Source organism: Neophocaena asiaeorientalis, unplaced genomic scaffold (assembly GCF_003031525.2).
Source record: "Neophocaena asiaeorientalis asiaeorientalis breed wild unplaced genomic scaffold, Neophocaena_asiaeorientalis_V1.1 scaffold601, whole genome shotgun sequence".
Lineage (NCBI taxonomy): Eukaryota > Metazoa > Chordata > Mammalia > Artiodactyla > Phocoenidae > Neophocaena > Neophocaena asiaeorientalis.
In genome coordinates, this window is record NW_020174793.1 from 3,691,670 (window position 1) to 3,716,498 (window position 24,829).

General features: G+C 36.0%; 1 pseudogene; it reads right to left on the reverse strand.

Annotated features, from left to right (window-relative positions):
• Positions 1-4,945: 4,945 nt before the first annotated feature.
• The window catches only part of LOC112409958 (uncharacterized), a 178,075-nt pseudogene continuing 158,191 nt past the window's right edge, over positions 4,946-24,829 (reverse strand).

The following is a 24,829-nucleotide window of genomic DNA, read 5'->3' on the forward strand; positions in this document are numbered from 1 at the left end:
AAAAAGTTCATTCGGGTTTTTCTGTAAGATGTTACAGAAAATATAAATATAAAACTATACATATCTATATACATATACAACAGTCTGTGTGTGTGTGTGTGTGTGTGTGTGTGTATATAATTTTCATGATGGTGATGACTTCATGGGTATTTGCCTATGTCCAAACTCATCATACTGTACACATTAAATATGTGCATTTCTTTGTATATCAATTATATCTCAATAAAGCTGTTTGAAGGAAAGAGAAGAAAGTAATGCCACAGTAGGCACAATTTTTAGGTTTCCAATTGGAGGCATACCAAATGTCTTCAAGTCATTGCATCCAGATATAATGTAATACATTATTGTTGTCTTGTTCAGGATTCAGGAATTTTGTCTATTTTCCCCAAAGTTGTTTTTATCTGGGCTTACCTATCCTATAGCATGGTTATTTTTCAAGCGACAGTGAGAGCTATGGATTTAATACCACCATTTCATCTCATACATAATTTTCTGGGAGGGAGGTTCATAGTTCTTAAGGAACAGGAGGTAAATGTATGATCAAATGTCTTAAAGTTTAAACATGTATCCCATAAGATGATGGTGTAATGATCTAGAAGTGCCAATGGAGAGTGAAGAGAAAATCAACATCTTCTATCAGGCAGTATCCCAACATCAAGTGCTATTGTGTCTCAGTGGCAAAGTAGCTGGTTCTCCCTTTTTAATAATTATTTTACATAATAAACTAAAAGTTACAGGAAAATTATAGAGAATAATATAATGAACAGCCATGTATCCCATAGAGCATTCAAATACATGTAAACATTTTTTTTGCTATACTTTTTTCAGAGGCTCTCTTTTTTTTAAGAAATATTTCTTGAAATTATATATATTGCTAAGTTGTCACCTCTTACCTTTCACCCCCATTCTACCTCAGTAGCAACCGTTAACCTAAAGTTTGTGTGTAGCATTTTAATGCATGTGTTTGCATTTTTACACAAAATATACATATCTACAAACAACATACACTGCCACTTTGTGTGTTTGAAATTTAAAGAAGTATCATCATCTGGTATATCTGACTTTACTGTCTCCTCTTTTCCCTCTTGTGTTTAGGCTTGATATTTGTCTACGTTAATGAAAATATATGTACTTTATTCAATTTAATAGAAAATGGCATTGTATCTGAGAAACTTGTTCTTTATTTTTACATCTTGCTTTTATAAATAAAGCGGCAGTAATAAAATATCCTTGAGTATGTCTCCTCATATTCAGTTACGAGTACTTCTCTAAAATGTATGTCTGGAAATAGAATTTCTGGGTAGAAAAGTACAATTATTCTCTAACTTATTATCCTTGAATTTTCCAGATATTGCTCATGTTTATACCCTCATTAATAATGCATAAAGTACTAATTAGTCAACTTTTAGTTGACTTATGTCAGACTGATGATTTCTTGCACTTTGGTTTGTGTGTTATGGGTTTAATTTTCATTCACCTGATGTGTATAAATAAACACCTCAAGCTAGATATATTGGTTTACTAAGGCTGCTATAGCAAAATACCACTTACTGGGTGGCTTAAACAATGGAAATTAATTTTCTCACAGTTCTGGAGACTAGAAGTCCAAGATTAAGGTGTTGGTAGGTTTGGTTCCTTCTGAGGCCTATTTCTTTGTTTTTCAAAGGCTACCTTCTTGCTATGTCTATATTTTCTAAGAAGGAGGAAAAATTCTGAAAGACTTAGCATTTAAACTGAAAGAGACTATTTCAAGTGATATCCTCTAAATTATTCAAGTGCCCTGAATTTATATAATGAGAGAAAATTAAACACTGCTTTTAGATGTTAAAACAGTCACAGTTGAAAAACACTGACTATAGAAATTGCCACAATTTTAACTTAAAATTGTCTTTCAAGTTTTATCAGCCATATTTTTTCATATTTCAATTAAATAATATGTTTTACTAAAGCTATCTAAAGATCTGAAAGGTGTCAATAAATGGAAATGTGATTATTAAATTGCTAATTAAATGAACTGATCCTAAATAGCATAACCTCTTAATTGTTTATCTAGATTTAAATTTCCAGAGAATTTTCTTTCTTTCTTTCTTTTTCTTTCTTTCTTTCTTTCTTTCTTTCTTTCTTTCTTTCTTTCTTTCTTTCTTTCTTTCTTTCTTTCTTTCTTTCTTTCTTTCTTTCTTTCTTTTTTGCTTTCTTTCTTTCTTTCTTTCTTTCTTTCTTTCTTTCTTTCTTTCTTTCTTTCTTTCTTTCTTTCTTTCTTTCTTTCTTTCTTTCTTTCTTTCTTTCTTTCTTTTTTGCGGTAAGTGGGCCTCTCACTGTTGTGGCCTCTCCCATTGCGGAGCACAGGCTCCGGACGTGCAGGCTCAGCAGCCATGGCTCACGGGCCCAGCCACTCCGCGGTATGGCATGTGGGATCTTCCCGGACCGGGGCACGAACCCGTGTCCCCTGCATCAGCAGGCGGACTCTCAACCACTGTGCCACCAGGGAAACCCTACATTTATTTTTAATGTGTGCTGTTCACTGGATGAAATAGTGCCTGCTGAAATAGCAGAATGAGAAAGAACAGAAAAATGGGAGTAATATGTATAACTGCTTGAATCTCATTCTCTGATGCATTCTGCTTTTCTTCATCCAGTGGAACAGCTTTCTTTGAACTCATTGAGTGTTCTTTGCAATGTAGTGATAGAGCGGAGTACAGAAGTGATGATAGTTCAGCACATGGAGTGAAGACTAGAAGTATCTTACCTTCAAAAGAAGTCAGTCTTCAAAGTGGTGTCTCCCGTCAACAACAGACTTAAAACCAAAAGGCAGAATATCCAAGGAGAGACCAAGGAAGTAATTGAGCAAATGAAATTCTCATGTTAGAAATGGAGAAAAAAAAATTATGTTTAAGCAGCAAATATATCAGATTTCTCCAACATAGAGAAATATTACCTCCAACAAGGTAATACAGTTAGACTTAATCTCAGAACTCATGAAAACAAAACTTTCAGATAGTCACTAGAGTTAGCAAACTCACATCTGATTGCTAACGTTTTATATATAAATATTTCTGTGCCATAACTTTAAGGGGTGCTATCTCTACAAAAGACTTAGTACACAAGGGTTAGAGGGACATGATATAGAGACTCTCAACAAGGGCTGCAGCTGCAAGAATTGGTTTGCCTGGTTTTGTGATGTAAAGCTTCATGCCTGTGTGATCTGAGTCCTTGCTTGTCTTGCCCTCATTTACTCCATGTTTCTTTCAATTGCCTATTCATCATTTTCACTAAGTGTGTACATAATCTTTTTATACAAAACTGATTTATTATGAGGTATTAACTCATGCGATTATTGAAGCTGAGAAGTCCAATGATCTTCTGTGTGCAAGCTGGAGACTCAGAAAAGTAGTCTGAAGGCCTGAGAAGAGGAGAGCCGATGGTGTTGATTCCAGTCTGAGTCTGAAGGCCTGAGCATTGCAAGTGCCACGGGCAGGAGAATATTGATGTCCCAGTTCAACAGTCAGGCAGAGAGTGAATTTGACCTACCTTTGGGGTTTTTTTTTTTCTATTCAAGCCCTCAATGGATTGAATTATATCCACTCACACTGGGGAAGGCAATCAGCTTCACTCAGTCCATGAATTCAAGTGATATTCTCCTCTGGAAATACCATCACAGACACACCCAGAAATAAAGTTTAAACAGATATCTGGGTACTCCATGTCCCAGTTGAGTGGGTACATAAAATTAACCATCACAAGTCCACCCCTTGTTAACCTGACACCCTTATGTATCTTTTTAAACCATACTTAATATTCAAATAAAGATAATAGCAAGATCTAAATTCTTCCAAATGTGATACAGCTATCCTATGTACAACTAAAAATGCACCAACCCTTCCTCAGAAGTAAAGTCCTGAGTGATATTTACTTTTCCTGTTGATACTCCATACCTTAAATACTATGATGTAAAATTAACAATACTTAAATAGTATGATATAAAGTCAATACATCTTATATTACAAGATAAGGGAATGACAGAAGAAAGGAAACAAATATATGCATATGTATTTATAACAAATACACACAAACGTATTTATAAAAAACTAGGGAAGAAATAGTCATGACAGTTACAGTCTTTGCTTCTGTAACTGGTCAGTGGTCATAGCTGGTATTTATAATTACCTTCTTCCACGCTCCATACCATATTCCCTATGCCTTCAGGAAGCACCTCATGGTCACAGTCTTTTTCCTGGTGGGGTAAACCAAACGATTATTCCTGAAGGGTCTGAGCCATTAGTAGTCCTGCCTTCACTGAACTGTTGTAGTTTATAATTGACCTTAGTTATAGGACGTGGTAATACTAAGAGATTCCCTAAGGGATCAGCTGTATTCCAAACATGTTCTCCCTTAGTTCCATTGTGGAGTAATAGTACAATATTCCCTTTGGTAGTTAGGATCAGTCGCTCCAGCCAGCACAGTAGCTCCCTTCTTTCCCTGTGGGCTCAGAGGTGTGAGGAGAACAAAGTGACTGGGCAACAGTCTTACCTTCCAATTCAATAGAATCAACGTGTTCTGGTGGAAGTATTCTTCCCTATAAAACTAACACCTCAGGACTTCTCTGGTGGCGCAGTGGTTAAGAATCTGCCTGCCAGTGCAGGGAACACTGGTTCGATCACTGATCTGGGAAGGTCCCACATTCCAGGGAGCAACTAAGCCTGTGTGCCACAACTATGGAGCCTGTGCTCTAGAGGCTGCGAGCCAAAACTACTGAGCCTGCATGTCACAACTACTGAAGCCCGCATACCTAGAGCCTGTGCTCTGCAATAACAGAAGCCACCGCATTGAGAAGCCCGTGGTACTGCAATGAAGAGTAGCCCCCACTCACCACAACTAGAGAAAGTCTGCATACAGCAACAAAGACCCAACACAGCAAAAAAATAATAAATAAAATTTAAAAAGAGAACTATAAAACTAAGACCTCTAGGCCAACAGATCACAAAATCATGGGGACAGGTAGCAAAAATTGTGCTAATGGACCTATAGGAGTAATAATAAGTGGTGCTACTCCCATTTCCACCTCCTGATTCCTGGACCAGTGAATTCTGGATAAGAAAGAAACAGTGCCACACATTGGATGCTGAGAATAAACAGTCTTCTGGAGAAATACATCCCAGACCTGTAAGGAATTGCTACATAGCTGGCACTGTAACTGAGACTTCACGAGGTCTTTCCATTGCTCTATCAAGCTAGCTGCTTCAGGATGGTGGGGAACATGGTAAGACCAGTGCATTCCATGGGCCAATTGCTGCACTTCGTTTGCTGTGAAGTAAGGTTTTGTTTAGAAGTAATGTTGTGTGCAATACCATGACAATGAATAAAGCATTATATAAGTCCATATATGGTAATTTTGGAAGAAGCACCACACGCAGAGAAGACAAATCCATATCCAGAGTAAGTATCTATTCCAGTAGGGACAAAATGTTGCCTTTCCATGATGGAACTGGTCCAATGTAATCAACCCAACACCAGGTAGCTGGCTAATCACCCTGGAGAAGAGTGCCATATCTGGGACTCAGAATTGGTTTCTTCTGCTGGCAGATTGGGCATTCAGCAGTGGCTATAGCCAGGTCAGCCTTGGTTAGTGGAAGGTCATGTGGTTGAGCCCAACGGTGGCATAACCCTTAGCCCTGCCACCATTGGCCACTTTATTCATAGCCCTTTGGGCAATGACAAATGTGGTTGGAGAAAGAGACTGGCTGGTATCCACAGAAAAGGTTATGCTATCTACTTGACTATTAGCACTTTCTTCTGCTGAGGTCACATTTGATGAGCATTTACATGGGATACAAATTCATTGATATTTTTTGTCCATTCACAGAATTCTATCCATATACCTCCTCCCCAAATTTGCTTGTCAGCAATTTTTCAATCATATGCCTTCCAAGTCCCTGACCAACCAGCCAAACCATCAGCCACAACCATGAATCAGTAATTACATATCTTGTCATTTATTGTTTCTAGCAATGTGAACAGTCCTGGGCACTGCTTAAAGTTCTGCTCATTGGGAGGATTTCCCTTCACCACTGTTTTTCAGGAAATGTCCCAGAAAGGGAGTATATAATGATGCAGCTTCCACTTTTGGATAGTGCCTGCATATTGCACAGAATCTGCTATGAACAAGCTCAAGTCTTCTCTTTCTCTGTCAGCTGATCATAGAGAACTCCCCAGGAGACCATAGGTAAGGCTGGGGGAGAGGAGGAAGTGTAGCATGAGTGAAGACTATGAGCTACATCTTTAAGTAATTTACTTGTGACTTTAGGACCTGCTTGAGTCTGATCATGTACATACCACTTCCTTTTGATGATGGAGAGCTGTTGTCCATGCTCAGATTTATGGATTGGTGGCTCAGGTAACACCCACCACCAATAATCCACCATAATACTGAGTTTCTTGTGGGAAGCTCAGGTTGCATGATAACTTCGTGACCCATGGTTAAGCAGTCAGTCTCTATTAAGGCCATAATACTGAGTTTCTTGTGGGAAGCTCAGGTTGCATGATAACTTGGTGACCCATGGTTAAACATTCAGTCTCTAATAAGGCCCAGTAGCAGGCCAAGATTTGTTTCTCAAAAGGAGAGAGTTGTCTGCAGAGGATGTTAGAGTTGTCCTCCAAAATCCTAAGGGCTTGGATTGCAATTCACATTTAGGGACCTATCAAATAAAGTAAAAAGAATCCCTTGAATAAACAAGAGTATATACTTATAAGGCTTAGGTTTGTGCCACTATTTAACAGTTTAAAGATACTGGATACACTGTCATGGAATTTGATTTAATGATGCATCAGAGCCAGGGATTCCCTTTACAGAAAAGGAAGTATGGATGTGGATTGGCAACAATCGGATACACTGGTTTTATTATATATGGCATCATACACAGAATCTGCTGGCATAATAGAAACTTACTGAAGGCATTGCAGAGGTGCCAACTTGGAGGTTACAGACTGCGGTTATATGGTTCCATTCTCCAGGGCACAATATGCATACTAAATTACTAAATATTATAAAGTCCTAGTCCCAAATAAGTAAAATACTTAAGTCCAGAAACCAATCGGTGGAAGTATGTCACTTCCCCCCTTACTATTAGTCACAGTGATCTATCTGGGGAATTTGTACTTCCTGTCTACACGATTCTGGGTTTTGCATATTTAGAGGTCTTCGTTACAAGAAAAGGAATTCGTTAATGAAACTTATTTATCATAAAATCAGTTCATTGGTGTTGTACAGAATTCTGTGTCAATGAAGTGGCAAATCTAGTAAAGATTGTAAGATAATATACAAACCCTTTCATGGGGGATCTGACAGTAATTCTGAAGTTCTTAAAAGGAAAATTGATATCTGAAGTAGCTGTCAATTCTGACAAGGAGAAATTGTTCCCTCCAGTTTAGAAGAGGTGTGATGTAATCATTTTGCTATCACATAGCTGGTTAGTCTCTTTGAGGGGTGATAACTGTTACTCTGTTCATGTTTCCCTATTGTCTATAGAGTATTTGAGTGTGGGGGAAATAACTTGTTTTTCTTGCTTCATAGTTGTCCAAATCAGAAGGCACCCTATCTGAAGAACTACATCCAGATCTGATGTAGAAAATGATATGCTGGTTCAATGAGACTACTGTCATGATTGGAAGTGACTTTCAGGAATCCTGAGATAGGGCTGAGCATATTTAACTGTGAGATGTTCAGGAATAATTGGGGCCAAAGATTGGACTTGATAGCATACTTTCAAAAATGGCCCCAGCCTCCCCAACCCTTCAGTATGCACACCCATTGCATATGACTTTGCAGCTCCTCCTATCAAAAAGTATAGTCTACTTCCCTTAAGACTACGAGTGCCTTTTGACTTGTTTTGACCAGTAGAATGCAGGAAACGTGACGATGCTCCTTTATGCTTATGAATCTAGAGAAAGCCCTCAAATAAAGGGTCACAGTTTCTTTTAGAAGGAAACCATAAGCACATACTGAAAAAGCTAGTACCAAAGGATATATGCAGAATACTGAAAGTGTCTGCAATATTTTCCATGTATGATATTTTTGTCCTTTGTTGACCTGTTTCTTTCTTTAAAGTTGGAAGATTCTTATATTACTTTCCAGACTGATTTCTTCATTTCAAAAAATATATTCAAGCTTTGAACTCAAATCCCAGAAATAGTCTTCTTTACACTGATTCTTTTGACATTTTGATTGCTGTAGGTTGTGACTTATAGTCTTCAAAAATCTGTGTATTTTTCTGTCTCTCTCTTTTTAACTTCTCAACATTATGACACCACATCTGTTTATACATTCTAAAAGATTCTAGCAGACTATGACATATTCATTATGACCAGCAATAAGAAAATAAATATGGTTACCCGAAAAATGTTCAAGAGATTCACAGATGTTTCTAACATATGCAATATTAAAAAAGATACACTAGTGATAAAGAGAGACGTTTATTTATTTATTTTTTCTAAGAAGTAGTTGTAATTTGGGAAACTCACTCCTTACATAATCTCTGAAGTTAAATGCCAGAGCAAAGACATTTAGAGAAATATGTGGAGGCAATATACTCTTTTAATTAATTTGTTCTCCTAAAGTCATTGACTGTGAAGAGACTAACCAGGATGATTTTATCTTATAAGAACTAACTTTCCTTGTGTAAATTTGTTTAGCTAAAACCAATAAAATTTTGTAATTTTGTCATGTGCTGGATTTTTCTACTTTTCTTTGCCAAAAGCAAGAACATTGACTTTCATGACATTTTATCCTATAGAAGACTGATGAGGAACTCCTTACATTTTATGCATTGATTGAAAGGTAGAAAATATTGTTTATTATTGGCTCAATGCAATATTATTGGAAATTTAGTGCCTCACCTTTATTAAGCTGAATAATATTCTTGATTTGTTACTTTTCATAGGACATAATGACATATTGAAAGAGTTGAAGTTGTAACTGTTAGTCTTAGTTTATCAAAGGGGTTATGTTAGTGTTCTTTGAAAATAGAAAATAAAGCAAAGTTTGAATTTTAAAATTATTCAATAAATTTCTTGATTCTCACCAAATATGTAATTAATAAAACAGCAGTTAAAATCACTCTATATATTCCTATTAAAAGCTATTATCTCCTGAACTTAGAAAAGACCACATAATAAAACCTGTTAGTTGAGGGACTATTTTTTGAAGTTCATGCATGTTCTTCTTAAAGAACATATACTATGTTGCTAGACTCAGTGTACTATCAATATACTATGGAATAATTTAGATAATACAAATATTCTATCATTATATATTAAGACAGATGAATGGAGTAGTAGGATACAAAAAGGGAAAGGAAATGAATATATTTGGAGAGAATACAAGAAATTAAATAAAGTCATATAGAGGAGAATAAGAAAGATACAAAGAAAATATCTAAAAAATACAAACAATATCAAGTAATTTATTTACATATACCAATACTTTTTTGATAATAGTGTCAAAAAATGAAAATATTTTTAAATATGTTGCATGACTTCAACTTAAGCTTCAGATGTTCTCATAGAGTTTTTGATTACAAGTATGAACTTATAATGAGTAATTATATTTTTTCTTAATCAACTTTATTAAAAAAATATGGTTTACATAGTTTAAGAGAAAAGGTCAATAATTACTACTAAATATATACACCCTCACAAGTATCACTTCAATAAAGGTACACAATATTTTTACTTCCACAAAGTACCCCAACTACTACCTCAGACAACCATTGATTTTGATCTTCTTTCTGTTACTATGGATCACTTTGTCTGTTCTAGTATTTCACATACATGAAATCATACAGCATACACATTTTTGTTCTTGCTTATTTGTCTCAGCAAAATGTTTTAGGGGTTGATCAATGTTGTGTATGATTCAAATGTTCATTACTTTTTTTTTTAAATTTTAAGAGTTTATTTGAGGAAAAACTGATTTGAATCAGGCAGCCAGACCTGAAGTGCTTTGAAGCAAGGGGAAAGAGTTTATTATAGAGAAGATATGGAAGCAAAGCAAAGAAATTATTTGACTGGCTCTAGCTTAAGGGTTGCCTTGTTTGGAAAAGCTAGTTGCCTCTTTGTGATCAGTTATCCTTAGGTTTTGATTTCTCATACTCAAGGTATTTTATTTTATTTTATTTTATTTATTTTGGATGTGCCAGCTACTGTAGTAGGCACTTTATTTACTTTTTAAAAACATCTTTATTGGAGTATAATCACTTTACAGTGGTGTGTTAATTTCTGCTTTATAACAAAGTGAATCAGCTATACATATACATATATCCTCATATCTTCTCTCTCTTGTGTCTCCTTCCCACCCTCCTTATTCCACCCCTCTAGGTGGTCAGAAAGCACCGAGCTGATCTCCCTGTGCTTGCAGCTGCTTCCCACTGGCTATCTATTTTACATTTGATAGTATTTATATGTCCATGCTACTCTCTCACTTCATCCCAGCTTACCCTTCCCCCTCCCCATGTCCTCAAGTCCATTCTCTACATCTGCATCCTTCTTCCTGTCCTTCCCCTATGTTCTTCAGAACCATGTTCTTTTGTTTGAGATTCCATATATATGTGTTAGCATATGGTATTTGTTTTTCTCTTTCTGACTTACTTCACTCTGTATGACAGACTCTAGGTCCATCCACCTCACTACAACTAACTCAATTTCATTTCTTTTTATGGCTGAGTAATATTCCATTGAATATATGTGCCACATCTTCTTTATTTATTCATCTGTCAGTGGACACTTAGGTTGCTTCCATGTCCTGGCTATTGTAAATTGTGCTGCAATGAACATTGTGCTACATGTCTCTTTTTGAATTATGGTTCTCTCAGGGTATATAAAGCCCTGTAGTGGGATTGCTGGGTCATATGGTAGTTCTATTTTCAGTTTTTTAAGGAACCTCCATACTGTTCTCCATAGTGGCTGTATCAATTTACATTCCCACCAACAGTGCAAGAGGGTTCCCTTTTCTCCACACCCTCTTCAGCATTTATTGTTTCTAGATTTTTTGATGTTGGCCATTCTGACTGGTGTGTGTGAGGTGATACCTCATTTTAGTTTTGATTTGCATTTCTCTAATGATTAATGGTGTTGAGCATTCTTTCACATGCTTGTTGGCAATCTATATATTTAGGTTTGGGGTTTCTTATATAGACAGCTAAGGCATTAGAGTTACCTCAGTCTAACAACCTCATTGTTTAACTAATTTGACCTGTGGTAGAGGCTTGCATGTGAAAACAGAGTTCCACTGAGGCATATTTATTGAAGCAGTGTTTTTATTTGCAAAAAAAAAAAAAAAAAAAAAAAAGAACAACTTAAATGTTCTTATAGAGCAGAATGGAAAATGGAAAATTAAACCGTAAAGCTATAGAGTGTCATGGTTAAGGACAAATACCCTGCAGCCAGACTGCCTGGTTCAAATTCTATATTTTCCACTTGTTTGCAATGTGACCATAGGCAGTTACTGACCCTCTCTGTAAAATGGACTAATAACAGACCATCGACCTTATAGGAGTGTATTGAAAATTAAAATAAGTTAAAATATATAAAATAAGTTCAATAAATATATTGAATTGATAAACATCATTTTATAACTCAAAGGGTCTCAAGATAATTTTTATAACCCCATTTTACAGATAAGCAAATGACAGCCCATTGAGGGGAAAGCAGCTTGTCTACCTCAGCAGAGGCTGTGAACCCATTCCCCAGATGTTTCCAGTACAAAGCTCCTTCACCATGCCCCTCTGCATTAATTATGATTGCTGAGTAGTATCTTACTGTATGAGTATTGCATAATTTTTGTATTTTCTCTCCTGTTGAAGAATATGAGTTTTTTTAATAGTTTTTGGATATAAAAAATCAGGCCTCAGAATTTTATGACTATTTATATATGTTTGTTTTATAAATATATATATATATATACATGTTTTAATGAATATATTTATATCCCTTACACATAGGTGTGTATACAATTTTTGTAATGGAATTGATATTATAATGAGTACATAATTGAAGTTTTTTTCTTTGTCAATTTATTATTCTATTGATTTCTGCTCTTATTTTTCTTATTTACTTATTTTTTACATAGGGCAGAAATTTATATAATTGACTTAAATCTTATTTTTTCTAAACTAATTATTAAAAACTATACGTTTCCCTCAAATCAGTACTCTAGATGTGTACCACAATTTTGATATGTTATGTTTTATTTATCATTTAGTTTATAGTGTTTTCTAATTCTTGTGATTTTTAAACTGATTTGTAAAAATTTGTTTTGGTTAAAGAACATTCTGTTTATGATTTCTACACTTTAAACTGTATTGAACTTGTTTTATGGCCCACCATATTATCTACATCAGCGAATGTTCAATGCTCATTTTAAAAGAATATGCATTTCATTATTACTTGTGTCATGTTTCATAAGAGTCTATAAGCCCAATTTGGTTGATAGTGTTGCTCTAGTTTATCCTTACTGATATTTCTCCCTACTGTTGTCAATCGTTCAAAGTGTTGAAATCTTCAATTACGTTTGTGGATTTGCTACTTCTTGAATTCCTTCAGTTTTTACTTTATATATTTTAAGCCCTATAACTAGGCACATTTAAAACTGTTATCTCTTCTTCATAAAATGACTCTTTTATCATTATAAATATTTTTGTTTATCTTAGGTAAATTATTTGTTTTAAATTCTAATGTATCCAATATAAAAATAGCTTTCCTACAATTAGTGTTTACATTATATCTTTTTTCATCCTTTCAAGTTTTACCTACCTATATCTTTCTATTAAAATATTCTTTTCATAGAAATCATATGGTTGGATCTTCTGTTTGTATCCTGCCTAATAACATCTGCCTTTTTATTGCATTGTTAAAATTAGTCCCATAATTACATTTATTTTGGAGATAATACTATCATTTAATATTTATTTTCTTTATGTCTCAATTTTTAAATTCGATTACTCCTACCTGCATGCCTTTTTTTGAACTGAATACAGTTTAATGGTAAAATTTGCATCCTCTATTGGATTATTAGCTCTACCTCTTTGTTTTAATCTTTTACTTGTTGCTATAAGGTTTACAATATACATTGATAAATTATTATAGTTTACCTTCAAATATTTTTATATTTATTATTAGTATACCACTTCATATATAAGGTAAGAACCTTTCAACAATGTATTTTCATTTCCCTATTCCATCTTTTGTGTTTCTATTGTCATAGGTATTATTCTTACTTATAATTTAAACCTCACAATATGTTGTTATCTTAAAGGTCATTTCTAAGTTTCATAATAATCTTAACAGATGAATGAGTTTAGGAATACACATTATCATCTTTTTCTCTCTTCATTGCTACTGTGTGATCCAAGTACCAGTAGCATTGGTATTATCTGGAGTGTGGTATAAATGCAGCATCTCAGTCCCCATCCATATGTACTAAATAAAAAGCTGTAATATCCTCTTGTGATATTTATGCACTTTAGCAATTTCTAGTGTACTTTGAATGGCAATTTTGTGAGAAAGCTAATAATCAATAAAGACTAACCAAATGAGTTCTTTGGTACTATCAAAGACATGGCATTTCTGGGGAGGATTTTCCAATTTCTTTTGGCAATTTGTAGCTCCTTCACTTTAATGGTAGACTCCTTTGCCAGTTTTTACAGGAGCATATTTAGTTTAACTGGATCATATATCATCCCTCCTACAATAAACATAACCAAATTCAATTTCCCTAACACTTTTCCAGCGATAATTATTTGCTTTGCTACAAGGGAATTATTAGATTCTTATATAAATCTGAGGCAAAGAAAAATATCATGTTGTTTCCTGATTTTGCATTAAAATGCTTATAAATATCTTAGAGATAAAGTTAACTGTCAAAGATTTATGTCCTGTATGGTGTCTTTCCAGAAAGGTAGTTAGCAATCCACAATACTATATAACTGCAATCTTAGGGCTGGGACATTAGTCACCTGATGAACCAGAGGAGTAGCTGATGCTCCCTGAACTATATATGCTAACGTGGTAAAACAGGACAGCAAACCATATTTCTACCACATTGTATTATTGCAACCACAGACTATGAACCTGTCCTCTGATCATATCCCTGATGAAATAGATATTCTTCCGTCTGATGAAAGTTACAGAGGTGAACAGGGCTGCTGCGCAGTGTTCTGCCAACCCATTATTATGTCATTTGACAGTGTTGGTCCTTCTCTATGTGGCATAAAAACTTCAAAGCCCAGGGTTGGGGACCCTTTTTCAAAGTTTGACATCTATATTTACTAAATTCTTATGTGTTTTATTACAGTGTTCTGAGTACAGTAATTTCCTACTTACTTACTGATGCCCTTCTATCCATATATGTCCTGAAAAAACATGATGCACCATATTTTCTAATTTAACTATATAAATGTTTTCAATCAGAATATATTTGTATGTGCTATTTTCTCAACTATATCAATTTATTCAGAAAAAATTTTGAGCTTTTATGGATATGACAGGAAATTTGAATGTTGGGTAAAATATAGACAAGTTTATTGGTGTCAAATTAAAATGACACTGTCTCTAACATTAGTCATAATATTCAAGTAGGGAGATACAAAAGAAAACAATTGAAAATATAGTTAATTAAAAATAAAAATTAAAGAAAAAAATAAATTGAGGGATACTCAAAGTTTCTGCAAGTTGAGAGAAATGAGTATCCAGCCAGACCTGAAGAGTATATGACATTTTTCACTTTGAAGAAGTTTTAGGTAAATGTATTGCCATTCCTCCTCAAGTGTAATGCAACAGAACACAACAGTGACCAGGCTATAACTTTCCTGAGAAGTTACTGAAATATAAAGAAAATGGAAAGAAATAAGATAGAAAGTAAAAGTGTTATTATATGTGACTCATACTATATTTTCCCAGTCCTAGTGTAAGGATCTTATTCCTACATGCGTCCTGACACGCAGCAAATACAAGGCCAATTTATACCCAAGCAATGAATATTTTCCATACATCTCTGTGTCCAGGACACAAAAAACTCCTAAAGGGTTCAGAGAAAGAGAAAAATCTTAAGCCCTTCTTTCTTGCCTTGAAATTTCACCTTCATTTCTTACAACTCTTCTCTGCTCATTGACCTGTTGTCTTGCTTTGTGGCCTAAAAATATCTCAGACAGCAATATTTTAATAACAATACATTTTTGAAGTTCCGATACATTTCATATTTTAAAAAGAGCATAATAGGTACAGTAACAATCTAGCACATACAAGCCAAGTTAGCTCTAGTTCTCTTCATTATCCTTTTTAACCATTTATCCAGCTCAAGGACAAAAAGAGCAGATTGGTCTGTTGTCTCATTAATTTTATTCTACATTCAATATGATAAATTGCCCCTAAAGAAAACACAGGCGGTTACAATACAATACGTAAGACAAACACAAACACATATATCCGCAAGAACAGGATTAACACAGAGACAAAAGGAATTCTAAACCCTGTAATAAAAACATTTTAATATATAATTTTATAAATATTTATAGATAATTCAGAACTATAGAAAATTTTCTCTTTTCCCTTGGAATCTTCCAAACACGCCATTCCCTATAGTATGATATGCTGGGAATTTATTTCCATATCATAGTGATCTTGAATTTTAAAAAATGTTATCATTATGTAACAAATACATAGAATTAACTCTAGTTAGTTTCTCTGTTTATCAATATTGCCTATATTTGTTTTATTCTCTTTAGTATATACTTCAACATTGTTTTTTTTGTTATTTGTATTTGTTATTTGAGTCCCTTGAGATTCCAGATGAAACTTGAAAAGAATTTTTCCATTTCTGCAAAAAATATAATTGGGATTTTCATAGAGATTACATTGAATCTATAGATTGCTTTGGTGAGTATCGACATTGCAACAATAGTAATATTTCCACTCTGTGAACACTTGATGTCTTTCCATTATTTTATTTCTTCTTTAATTTTTTTCAGCAATGTTTACAGTTTTCAGTGTACAAGTGTTTTAACTCCTAGGTTAAGTTAAATTCTAAGTATTCTATTCTTTTCACTAGTACGGTAAATGGAATTAATTTCTTTTTCAGATTGTTCATTGGTAGTATAGAACACAACTGATTTTTGTGTAGTGTATTTGTATTCAGAAAATTTGCTGAATTGGTTTGTTAGTTCTAACAATTTGGGTTTTTTTTTTTTTTTTTTTTTGGTGGAATCTTTAGGATTTTCTAAACAGAAGATCTTGTCATTTTGTATGAGATCATTTTACTTCTTACTTTCCACTGTGGATTTCTTTTATATCTTTTTCTTGACTAATTACCCTGGCTAGAACTACCAACGCTATGTTGAATTGAAGTGGTGAAATTTCTTATCATTGTCTTTTGCCTAATTTTGGAGAAAAAAGCTTTATTTTAATGATTGAGTATGAAGTAAGATTTAAGTTTTCTTGTTTCTATTTTAACATCTTTATTAGAGTAGAATTGCTTTACAATGGTGTGTTAGTTTCTGCTTTATAACAAAGTGAATTAGTTATACATATATATATATATATATATATATATATGTATAACTGATTCACTTTGTTATAAAGCATATATATATATGTCCCCATATCTCCTTCCTCTTACGTCTCCCTCCCTCCCACACTCCATAGCCCACCCCGCTAGGTGATCACAAAGCACTGACCTGATCTCCCTGTGCTATGTTGCTGCTTTGCACTAGCTATCTATTTTATGTTTGGTAGTGTATATATGTACACACCACTCTCTCACTTTAGCCCAGCTTGCCCTTCTGCCTCCCTGTATCTTCAAGTCCATTCTCTAGTAGGTCTGTGTCTTTATTTCCATCTTGCCATGAGGCTCTTCATGACCTTTTTTTTTTTTTTTAGATTCCATATATATGTGTTAGCATACGGTATTTCTTTTTCTCTTTCTGACTTACTTCACTCCCTATGACAGACTCTAGGTCCACCCACTGCACTACAAACAACTCAATTTCGTTTCTTTTTATGGCTGAGTAATATTCCATTGTATATAAGTGCCACATCTTCTTTATCCATTCATCTGTTGATGGGCACTGAGGTAGCTTGCATGTCCTGGCTATTGTAAATAGAGCTGCAATGAACATTATGGTACGTGATGCTTTTTGAATTATGGTTTCTCAGGGTATATGTGCAGTAGTGGGATTGCTGGGTCGTATGGTAGGTCTAATTTTAGTTTTTTAAGGAACCTCCATACTATTCTCCAGAGTGGCTGTATCAATTTACATTCCCACCAACAGTGCAAGAGGGTTCCCATTTCTCCACACCCTCTCCAGCATTTATTGTTTTTAAATTTTTTGATGATGGACATTCTGACCAGTGTGAGATGATATCTCATTGTAGTTTTGATTTGCATTTCCCTAATGATTAATGATGTTGAGCATTCTTTCATGTATTTGTTGGCAATCTGTATATCTTCTTTGGAGAAATGTCTATTAAGGTTCTCTGCCCATTTTTGGATTGGGTTGTTTGTTTTTTTGATACTGAGCTGCATGAGCTGCTTGTAAGTTTTGGAGATTAATCATTTGTCAGTTGCTTCTTTGCAAATATTTTCTCTCATTATGAGGGTTGTCTTTAGGTTTTCTTATGGTTTCCTTTGCTGTATAAAAGCTTTGAAGTTTCATTAGGTCCCATTTGTTTACTTTTCTTTTTATTTCCATTTCTCTAGAAGGTGGGTCAAAAAGGATCTTGCTGTGATTTATGTCATAGAGTGTTCTGCCTGTGTTTTCCTCTAAGAGTTTGATAAAGTCTGGCCTTACATTTAGGTCTTTAATTCATTTTGAGTTTATTTTTGTGTATGGTGCACGGGAGTGCTCTAATTTCATTCTTTTAAATGGAACTGTCCAGTTTTACCAGCACCACTTATTGAAGAGGCTGTCTTTTCTCAACTGTATATTCTTGCCTCCTTTATCAAAGATAAGGTGATCATATATGTGTGGGTTTATCTCTGGGCTTTCTATCCTGTACCATTGATATATATTTCTGTTTTTGTGCCGGTACCATACTGTCTTGATTATTGTAGCTTTGTAGTATAGTCTGAAGTCGCAGGGCCTGATTCCTCCAGCTCCGTTTTTCTTTCTCAAGATTGCTTTGGCTATTCGGGGTCTTTTGTGTTTCAATACAAATTGTGAAATTTTCTGTTCTAGTTCTGTGAGAAATGCCAGTGATAGTTTGATAGGGATTGCATTGAGTCTGTAGATTGCTTTGGGTAGTAAAGTCATTTTCACAATGTTGATTCTTCCCATCCAAGAACATGGTATATCTCTCCATCTGTTTGTGTCATCATTAATTTCTTTCATCAGTGTCCTATAATTTTCTGCATACAGGTGTTTTTTTTCCTTAGGTAGATTTCTTCCTAGATATTTTATTCTTTTTGTTGCTATGGTAAATGGGAGTGTTTTCTTAATTTCACTCTCAGATTTTTCATCATTAGCATATAAGAATGCAAGAGATTTCTGTGCATTAATTTTGTATCCTGCTACTTTACCAAATTCATTGATTAGCTCTAGAAATTTTCTGGTAGCTACTTCAGGATTTTCTATGTATAGTATCATGTCACCAGCAAACAGTGACAACTTTACTTCTTCTTTTCCATTTGGATTCCTTTTATTTCTTTTCTTCTCTGATTGCTGTGGTTAAAACTTTCAACACTACGTTGAATAATACTGGTGAGAGTAGACCAGCTTGTCTTGCTCTTGATCTTAGTGGAAATGGTTTCAGTTTTTCACCTTTGATGATGATATAGGCTGTGGAGTTGTCATATATGGCCTTTATTGTGTTGAGAAAGTTCCCTCTATGCCTACCTTCTGGAGGGTTTTTATCATAAATGGCTGCTGCATTTTGTTGAATGCTTTCTCTGCATCTGTTGAGGTGATCATACAGTTTTTCTCCTTCAATTTGTTAATATGGTGTATCACATTGATTGATTTGTGTATATTGAAGAATCCTTGCATTCCTGGGATAAACCCCACTTGATCATGGTGTATGATCCTTTTAATGTGCTGTTGGATGCTGTTTGCTAGTATTTTTTTGAGGATTTTTGCATCTGTGTTCATCAGTGATATTGACCTGTAGTTTTCTTTGTTTGTGACATCCTTGTCTGGTTTCGGTGCCAGGATGATGATGGCCTCGTAGAATGAGTTTGGGAGTGTTCCTCCCTCTGCTATATTTTGGAAGAGTTTGAGAAGCATAGGTGTTAGCTCTGCTCTAAATGTTTGGTAGAATTCACCTGTGAAGCCATCTGGTCCTGGACTTTTGTTTGTTGGAAGATTTTAAATCACATTTTCAATTTCAGTGCTTGTGATTGGTCTGTTCATATTTTCTATTTCTTCCTGGTTCAGTCTCAGCAGGTTGTGCATTTCTAAAAATTTGTCCATTTCTTCCAGCTTGTCCATTTTATTGGCATAGAGTTGCTTTTAGTAATCTGTCATGGTCCTTTGTATTTCTGCAGTGTCAGTTGTTCTTTTTATTTATAATTCTATTGATTTGAGTCTTCTTCCTTTTTTTATTCATAAGTTTGGCTAATGGTTTATCAGTTTTGTTTATCTTCTCAAAGAACCAGTTTTTACTTTTATTGATCTTTGCTATTGTTTCCTTCATTTCTTTTTAATTTATTTCTGATATGAACGTTATGATTTCTTTCCTTCTGCTAACTTTGGGGTTTTTTTTTTGTTGTTGTTGTTTTTCTTTCTCTAATTGCTTTAGGTTTAAGGTTAGATTGTTTATTTGAGATGTTTCTTGTTTCTTAAGGTAGGATTGTATTGCTCTAATCTTCCCTCTTAGAACTGCTTTTACTGCATCTCATAAGTTTGGGAGCTTTGTGTTTCATTGTCATTTGTTTGTAGGTATTATTTAATTACCTCTCTGAGTTCTTCAGTGATATCTCAGTTATTAAGTAGTGTGCTGTTTAGCCTCCATGTGTTTGTATTTTTTACAGACTTTTTCCTGTAATTGATATCTAGTCTCATAGCATTGTGGTTCGAAAAGATACTTGATACAATTTCATTTTTTTTTGAAACTTACCAAGGCTTGATTTGTGACCCCAGATATGATCTATCCTCGAGAATGTTCCATGAGCACTTGAAAAGAAAGTGTATTTTGTAGTTTTTGGATGGAATGTTCTATAAACATCAATTAACTCCATCTTGTTTAATGTATCATTTAAAGTCTGTGTTTCCTTATTTATTTTCATATTGGATAATATGCCCATTGGTGAAAGTGGGTTGTTAAAGTCCCCTACTATGATTGTGTTACTGTCAATTTCCCCGTTTTTGGCTGTTAGTATTTGCCTTATGTATTGAGGTGTTCCTATGTTGGGTGCATAAATGTTTACAATTGTTATATCTTCTTCCTGGATTGATCCCTTGATCATTATGTAGTGTCCTTCTGTGTCTCTTGTAATAGTCTTTGTTTTAAAGTCTATTTGGTCTTATATGAAAATTGCTGCTCCAGCTTTCTTTTGATTTCCATTTGCATGGAATATCTTTTTCCATCCTCTCACTTTCAGTCTGTGTGTCCCTACGTCTGAAGTGGGTCTCTTGTAGACAGCATATATACGGGTCTTCTTTTTGTATCCATTCATCTAGTCTATGCCTTTTGGTTGGGGCATTTGATCCAATTACATTTAAGGCAATTATCAATATGTATGTACCTATTACCATTTTCTTAATTGTTTTGGGTTTGTTATTGTAGGTCTTTTCCTTTTCTTGGTTTCTTGCCTAGAGAAGTTCCTTTAGCATTTGTTGTAAAGCTGGTTTGGTGGTGCTGAATTCTCTTAGCTTTTGCTTGTCTGTAAAGGTTTTAATTTCTCCATGAAATCTGAATGAGTTATTTGCTGTGTAGAGTAATCCTGGTTTTAGGTTTCTCTGCTTCATCACTTTAATTATGTCCTACCACTCCCTTCTGGCTTGCAGAGTTTCTGCTTAAAGATCAGCTGTTAACCTTATGGGGATTTCCTTGTGTATTATTTGTTTTTTCCCTTGTTGCTTTTAGTATTTTTTCTTTGTATTTAATTTTTGAAAATTTGATTAATATGTGTCTTCTTGGGTTTATCCTGTATGTGACTCTGTGCTTCCTGGACTTGATTTACTATTTCCTTTCCCATATTAGGGAAGTTTTCAACTATAATCTCTTCAAATATTTTCTCAGTCCCTTTCTTTTTCTCTTCTTCTTCTGGGACCCACAGAATGCAAATGTTGGTGTGTTTAATGTCTTAGAGGTCTCTGAGCCTGTCCTCAATTCTGTTCATTCTTTTTTCTTTATTGTGCTCTGCAGTAGTTATTTCCACTATTTTATCTTCCAGGTCACTTATCTGTTCTTCTGCTTCAGTTTTTCTGGTAGTGATCCATTCTAGAGAATTTTTAATTTTATTTATTGTGTTGTTCATCACTGTTTTTTTGCTCTTTAGTTCTTCTAGGTCCTTGTTAAACCTTTCTTGTATTTTCTCCATTCTATTTCCAAGATATTGGATCATCTTTACTATCATTATTCTGAATTCTTTTTCAGGTAGGCTGCCTATTTCCCCTTCATTTGTTAGTTCTGGTGGGTTTTTGCCTTGCTCCTTCATGTGCTGTGTGATTTTCTGTCTTCTCATTTTGCTTAACTTACTGTGTTTGGGGTCTCCTTTTTGCAGGCTGCAGGTTCATAGTTCCCGTTGTTTTTGTTGTCTGTCCACAGTGCCTATGGTTGGTTCAGTGGGTTGTGTGGGTTTCCTAGTGGCGGGGAGTATTGTCTGTGTTCTGGTGGATAAGGCTGGATCCTGTCTTTCTGGTGGGCATGTCTACGTCTGGTAGTGTGTTTTTGGGTGTCTGTGGCTTTCTTATGATGTTAAGCAGCCTCTCTGCTAATGGATGGTGTTGTGTTCCTGTCTTACTAGTTGTTTGGCATAGGGTGTCCAGCACTGTAGCTTGCTGGTCGTTGAGTGGAGCTGGGTCTTTGCGTTGAGGTGGAGATCTCTGGGAGATTTTCACCATTTGATATTATGTGGAGCTGGGAGGTCTCTTGTGGACCAGTGTCCTGAACTTGGCTCTCCCACCTCAGAGGCATAGCCCTGATGCCTGGCTGGAGCACCAATAGCCTGTCATCCACACAGCTCAGAATAAAAGGGAGAAAAATAAGAAAGGAAGAAGAAGATAAAATAAAATAAAGTACAATAAAATAAAATAATCAAAATAAAAAGTAATTATTAAAAAAATTAAAATAGTAATAAAAAAAGAAAGAATGAAGTGAGCAACCAAACCAAAAAACAAATACACCAATGATATCAAGTGCTAAAAACTATACTAAAAAGAAGAAAACCAGAAAACAAACAATGGACAGACATAACGCTAGGAGAAATGGTAAAAGCAAAGCTATACAGACAAAATCACACACAGAAGCGTACACATACACACTCACAAAAAGAGAAAAAGGTGGAAAGAAAATATATTTCATTGTTCCCAAAGTCCACCTCCTCAATTTGGGATGATTCATTGTCTATTCAGGTATTCCACATAGGCAGGGTACATCAAATTGTTTGTGGAGATTTAATCTGCTGCTCCTGAGGCTGCTGGGAGAAATTTCCATTTCTCTTCTTTGTTGGCACAGCTGCCAGGGTTCAGTTTCAGATTTGGGCCTGCCTCTGTGTGTAGGTCGACTGAGGGCATCTGTTCTTCGCTCAGATAAGACAGGGTTAAAAGAGCAGCTGATTCAGTTGCTTTGGCTCCCTCAGGCCAGGGGTAGGGAGGGGTACGGAATGCAGGGTGAGCCTGTGGTGGCAGATGCAGGCGTGATGTTGTACCAGCCTGAGGAGTGTTGTGTGTTCTCCTGGGGAATTTGTCCACGTATCATGGGACCCTGGCAGTGGCGGGCTGCACAGGCTCCCAGGAGAAGAGTTCTGGATTGTGACCTGTGCTTGCACACAGGCTTCTTGTTGGCTGCAGTAGCAGCCTTATCATCTCATGCCTGTCTCTGGAGTCTGCGCTGATAGCCACGGCTAGTGCCGGTCTCTGGAGCTCCTTCAAGTGGTGCTCTTAATCCCCTCTCCTCTCACACCAGGAAACAAATAGGCAAGAAAAATCTCTTGCCTCTTTGGCAGCTCCAGATTTTTTCCCAGACTCCCTCCAGGCTAGCAGTGTCTCACTAGCCACTTCAGGCTGTGTTCATGCAGCCAACCCCAGTCCTCCCCCTGGGATCCAACCTCCAAAGCCCGAGCCTCAGCTCCCAGCCCCTGCCCGCCCTGGTGGGTGAGCAGACAAGCCTCTTGGGCTCGTGAGTGCTGGTCGGCACTGGTCCTCTGTGCAGGAATCTCTCCACTTTGCCCTCTGCACCCCTGTTGCTGAGCTCTCCTCAGTGGCTCCGAAGCTCCCCTCCTCTGCCACCAGCAGTCTCTGCCCACAAATGGCCTTCCTAGTGTGTGGACACCTTTCCTCCTTCACAGCTTCCTCCCACTGGTGCAGGTCCTGTCCCTATTCTTCTTTTTTTCTTCAATTTTTTTTTTTTTTTGGCAGTACGTGGGCCTCTCACTGTTGTGGCCTATCTTGTTGCAGAGCACAGGCTCCGGACGTGTAGGCTCAATGGTCATGGCTCATGGGCCTAGCCGCTCACGCCACCAGCAGTCTCTGTCCACAAATGGCCTTCCCAGTGTGTGGACACCTTTCCTCCTTCACAGCTTCCTCCCACTGGTGCAGGTCCTGTCCCTATTCTTCTTTTTTTCTTCAATTTTTTTTTTTTTTTGGCAGTACGTGGGCCTCTCACTGTTGTGGCCTATCTTGTTGCAGAGCACAGGCTCCGGACGTGTAGGCTCAATGGTCATGGCTCATGGGCCTAGCCGCTCCACGGCATGTGGAATCTTCCCGGACCGGGGCATGAACCTGTGTCCCCTGCATTGGCAGACAGACTCTCAACCACTGTGCCACCAGCGAAGGCCCGTCCCTTTTCTTTTGTCTCTGTTTTACTTTTACCCTACCCAACTATGTGGGGAGTTTCTTGCCTTTTGGGACGTCTGAGTTCTTCTGCCAGTGTTCTGTTGGAGTTGTTCCATATGTAGATGTATTTTGTATGTATTTGTGGGGAGGAAGGTGATCTCAATGCCTTACTCTTCTGCCATCTTGAAGCTCCTCTCAGTTGTAAGTTTTTTATAATTGTTATTTGTTATATCAAAGTTGTTTCTACTTCTGTTTTGTTTTAATCATAAAAAGATATTGAATTCTGTCAAATGCTATTTTTATGAAACAATTGAGATGATTGTGTCATTTTTTTCCTCCATCCGTTAATGTGATGTTTTACTTTGAGTAATTTTTATATACTGACCCATTCTTACATTCCAGGAATAAATCTAACAGTGCCACACTGTATATCCTGTTAACAAACTGCTCTATTTGATTTGCTAGTATTTAGTTGAGGCTTTTTCATTGATATTAATCAAGGGTACTAGTCTGTAGTTTTCTTGTAGTGCCTTTGTTTGTGTTTGGTGATAGGGTAATACTGGCCTCCTAGAATGAGTAAGGAAATGTTTCTCTTCTTTAATTTTATGAAAGTTTGAAAAGGATGCTGTTAATTTTTTTTTTTTTTTTTGCAGTACATGGACCTCTCACTGTTGTGGGTTCTTCTGTTGCGAAGCACAGGCTCTGAACATGTAGGCTCAGTGGCCATGGCTCATGGGCCTAGCCGCTCTGCGGCATGTGGGATCTTCCCAGACTGGGGCATGAACCTGTGTCCCCTACATCTGCAGGTGGACTCTCAACAACTGCACCACCAGGGAAGCCCCCTAATTTTTTTT